This window comes from Cherax quadricarinatus, chromosome 35 (genome assembly GCF_038502225.1).
Source record: "Cherax quadricarinatus isolate ZL_2023a chromosome 35, ASM3850222v1, whole genome shotgun sequence".
Lineage (NCBI taxonomy): Eukaryota > Metazoa > Arthropoda > Malacostraca > Decapoda > Parastacidae > Cherax > Cherax quadricarinatus.
This window is the reverse complement of record NC_091326.1, coordinates 29867979-29873128: the sequence shown is the minus strand read 5'-3', so window position 1 is coordinate 29873128 and position 5150 is coordinate 29867979. Positions and strand designations below refer to the sequence as shown.

At 38.8% G+C, this 5150-nt stretch overlaps 1 pseudogene; it reads left to right on the top strand.

Moving 5' to 3' along the window:
- The first annotated feature begins 387 nt into the window (after positions 1–387).
- On the top strand, positions 388–1138 carry LOC128695024 (coactosin-like protein pseudogene; annotated as a pseudogene).
- The last annotated feature ends 4012 nt before the right edge of the window (positions 1139–5150 follow it).

Genomic DNA, 5150 nt, shown 5'->3' with positions numbered 1-5150 from the left:
TGTATTGATCAAAACAAAAGCATTCACATTGCTAAATTTACAAACTGTAATGTAGTTACTTAGCCTTAATACCAACTTGCTCCATAATCTGTAATAATTTAGAGTTATGAATTAATCTTAGTCTGCCCGAAATGCCTAGCCATGCTAGGTGTGATAGTGGCCTCCTCTGTAATTAGTATTTTATAACATGTAAACCACACAATATCCTAAAATATGAGTGTGGGAGGGTGCTTTTGGAGGGGTGAAGCAGGAGGGGTGAGTGAGGCCGGGTATGAGTCAGTGTAGTATCGTCCAGCAGCGATGGTACACGGTCTCTTCATTTGCTCTTACACCTTCGTTGTACTGCCGGCGCCGCCATAGCCACAGCCTCCAGGTCCTCTACACCTATTTATATCGACACACCCAGCAGTTATTGATCATAATTCACAACTCTATTATTTGTGTTGAATATTTTACAAATCAGCAAATATGGTGAAGGTAATGGCCATGACGCAGGTAGATCGGGACGGTCTGCGGGATGCCTACAGTGAAGTGCGTGACGACAAGTCTGAGTGTAACTGGGCAGTGTTCAAGTATGATGGGAGCCAAGTCATAGTGTCTGCAAAGGGCGAGACATTTGAAGACTTTAGGGCACAGTTTGGTGAACATGAGAGAGCTTTTGCATACATTCGCCTGCAGACAGGAGACGAGATGAGCAAGCGGTCAAAGTTCCTATTGGTGACCTGGGTAGGGACAGAGGTGTCTCCAATAAAGAAAGCAAAGATGTCTACAGACAAGGCTCTTGTAAAAGAAGTTTTGTCAAACTTTGCAGTGGAGTTGACATTGGAGAGTGCTAATGAACTGAATCATGAAGCCTTCCTCCAGGAACTAGTGAAGGCAGGCGGTGCAAATTATGGCACTGGTATTCGTGAATAGAAGTCATAATTATATTTTGTAAGATAAGAATTAACTGGAAAGTTTTTCTTGCATTTGGCACAACTTGGAGGCTAAAGGTTAAATAATTTTATTGCTCCTAGTCTTTTTAATCTTCTGATAAAGCATTTCATAGCCTTTTATAAGAGATGTCTAAGATACTAAGTGTACCAAATCACGTAACTTTCATACACGTACAGAAAACCCAGATAACTTAGAGCCTATTGTAATACAAAGTTTTGTCTTGCCCAACTAACACTGCTTATGTATTGTAATATTTTGTCTTGCAACTAACACTGCTTATGTTCATGGGCACAATTGGATACGACCTAGCATCTTTTGGCTTTATATAATCTTGCCATAATCCTGTTTACTAAATTTTAATCTAAATTATTGGATCAAATCAAATTGTATCCAGCATGTGGGATAGGCAAACAAATAGCATACTTTAAATGTTGGAATGTTCCTTTTAATAAAGATTTCATTAGTTTTTATTGTTTTTTAAATTAAAAGCATTTCTAGAGATTTAGAAACAAAAAATTAAGCTTGGAGACATTGAAGATTTTAAATTAGTTTAGATTTATTTAAATTTTGTACCATATTTGTTGGCTATACATTATCCTGGATTGGGTTCTGTATTTGTCATAGTGTAATAAAAAAAATATATATATCCTAAAATATGTAAACCCCACATTGTAATCTTTATAGAGAATAAACTTGATTTGATTTGATATGTTATGTGACTAATGTAGCGTAATATGTTATGTGACTAATGTAGCGTAATATGTTATGTGACTAATGTAGCGTAATATGTTATGTGACTAATGTAGCGTAATTGCCTTCATTGTTCAAGCTTAATAGTGTAACAACTGGGGGAGAATCGCCCTCGCTTTCCTAGGCCGCTTGTTTTACTATCAACCCGGCGTTACAGGGCGAGCTCATCACCATACACGACAAGGGCTTCTACATAATAATAATAATAATAATAATAATAATAATAATAATATCTATTTCTTCCATTACATGTACGAGGTATACAGGCCTAGCTGACATCAATGACATACTATTGTATAGAAAGTCGCTTGTTATGTTGAGCATTTCGGGGAAATTAGGTCAGTTTTATCCAAGGATGCGACCCACACCAGTGGGAAACACCCAAGTACCATTTTATACTGATGGGTGAACAAGGCCAGCAGGTGTCTTAGGGAAACACGTCTTAATGTTTCCCAGCCGTACTGGGGATTCGATCTCTGACGTCAGTGTGTAAGCTGAGTGGGCTAGCGATCGAGCTACAAGACACCTAACTAACACCGCCAGGTTGTGCCCACCTATTGCCTATAGCACAAATTACAATTTTAATTACCTAATTACGATTGTAATTTGTTTAGGCTATAGCTAAGTTAACGTAATATTAGGTCACTTAATCTACATTTAAGTGTGTATAAAACAGACTGAGTATTAGTCTATTAAAAGACTACAGTTAAATTAATCATACGATTAAGGTTGTAGCAATTGAAGGTTTAGCAGCTATATAGACCAACATGTCATGTTTCAGGCTTCAACTTAAATCACATTACAAATCAGATCTTAGAAAGTTCTGCCGACAAGAAACATGCAATTTCCATACATATATTTTTATATTTGCGAAAGACTGGAGATAAAAGCATTAATTATACAAACTCCGTTGTTATGACTCTCATTTTCATGCTATAACCTCGCCAGCACAACATTTTTACGTCTTATACAATTCATCCAGACTAGCAGTTTAAACAGGTGCCGAAAAGGTAACTTTAGTTAAGTATCCAACACCAATTTTTTAACATTAAAATGGTATAAAATACCGACAGGTTGTTAGGTAAGACACATATGCAACAGTTAAGTAAAGATACCTAACTGTTGCATATGTGTCTTACCTAACAACCAATTTTTTAGCCGAACATGACTAAAGAAATTAGGTTATTATGTTTCAATTTTTTTGGCGTTGCAGGAGAGGCTATGACACGTTAGCAGTAAAATTAGTTGTTTTTTCCATAAATGATTGTGATGTAAAGCTGAATATTATCATATACATGAACCAAGAAGAAGATTGACCACTCTGTTTCAACCTTACCTGAACCGTGATGATGTCACCGAACCCGATGGTAGCGAAGGAGGCATAGCAGAAGTAGAAGGAATCAAGGTAGTTCCACTCCTCTATCTGGAGGATATTAAAGAATTATTAACCAAAGGCAAATCCCTTCATATTCTCTTTTTCCCTTTTTTCTCTCTCCAAATTCCCATATCCTAATTAAAGTCTTTATGCCAGTAAGGGCAATTTGTGAGTGTAGAAGCTACCTACCTTCTTTGCCTCCTCTATATGTACTGCCTTCAGATACAAGTCGGTAAGAAACTACTTGGTTAACAATTTGTGCTGTAATAATCTTATGGAGCCCCTTCTTACTCCTTAAAATTTGTCCTGTTGAGCTTCACTACTTGGGTCTGTCATCTGTCACACAGTGCTACAAAGTCATTTAGTGCACCATTATTATGATGAATTATAGACCTTTGCAACATCTAAGTATCTTTTTTTCTGTAGACGTTTCGCCAACCAATGGCTGTATCAATACAATGAAAATTAAGACACATGTGCAACATCTGGTTATCTTTATTGTACACGTTTCGCCATCCAGTGGCTTTACCAATACAAATTCAAGGACATAATTTGAAGACAGTAGAACTATATACAAAAAATGAGGTGATCAGTCCCTCAACCTTGGAGTTGGTGTGAAGAGCACCGTAGTCGTGAAGATTCTGGAGCGCAAGCAAGGAGGCTGCCGCTTTTGTACTGGCGTCAGGTGGTAAGGGACGGGTAGCAGACAAGAGCATTGTCACTGGTAGGCGGGATTCCCCAATGGAAGTAGGTCATACCCAAAGAGATGGGTATGAAATCTTGGTTCAGAGGACATCTACACAGCTACTACAACTAACCCATCCCTTTGGGTCTGACCTACTTCCACTGGGGAATCCCGCCTACCAGTGACAATGCTCTCGTCTGCTACCCGTCCCTTACCACCTGACGTCAGTATAAAAGCGGCAGCCTCCTTGCTTGTGCTCCAGAATCTTCACAACTACGGTGCTCTTCACACGAACTCCAAGGTTGAGGGACTGATTACCTCATCTTCTGTACATAGTTCTACTGTCTTCAAATTATGTTCTTGAATTTGTATCGATAAAGCCACTGGATGGCGAAACGTCTACAATAAAGATACCCAGATGTTGTACATATGTCTTAATTTTCGTCTTGTCGGTATTGTGTACCTTTCTTGCACAACATCAGTACAATACAATGGACTGAAGAGGTAGAAGATGAGGTAATCAATCCCTCGCCCTATGAGCAGGAGTTCAGTACCGTAGTCTTCATGAATCTGAAGCACATGCAACAAGACGTGGGCTTATATACCCTCTACTTCCCGGAGATTTCGTTGAAATGATTGAACTCTGCATTAACTTCAATTGCTTCTCTTTCAACAACAGGCTCTACAAACAAATCTTTGGTATAGGAATGGGATCTCCCATCAGCGCCGTCTTAGCTAACTTGTATACGGAACACCTGGAAACTGAACACCTCGCCATCATCATCTCCACCAGTGTCACTTAGTTACGTTATGTCTACAACGTCCTCATAATAATTCCTAAACGTTTTGATGTACTGAATCTTCAGTCAAGGCTCAACGCAGATGAACTGGCTATCCAGTTTACACTAGAAAAAGAGTCCGAGGACAAGCTACGTTTCCTAGATATCCTCATTAACAAAGTAGACAATCTAAGGTTTCAATTTTACCGGAAACCTACAAACAAAAATGATCTCATTTCTATTCCAGTCAAGATACTAAGGCCAAACGAACCATCATCATTGGATTTTTCCTAAGAGCATACCGAATTTATAGTCCAGAGTTTCATGATAAAGAATGCACATATACCAAACCTTTTTCATCAAAGACTGCAAGGAAAGAGCCCTTTTGATCATTAATTCTACACCCACCAACACCAATCCCAACAGTTATAATCCTTCCCCACAGCCAAGTTGCATTGAACGTTTCAAAAGTATTCGCACTAACACTAGAGTCGCCATCGTAACCAGCACTTCTACAAGGGATCTAACTAGAGCAAAATTGAAGCACCACGAACCAGTCAATGCAGGAGTTTACACTATACCCTGTGGAGGCTGCGAGAGAATATATGTAGGTGAAACAGCAAGA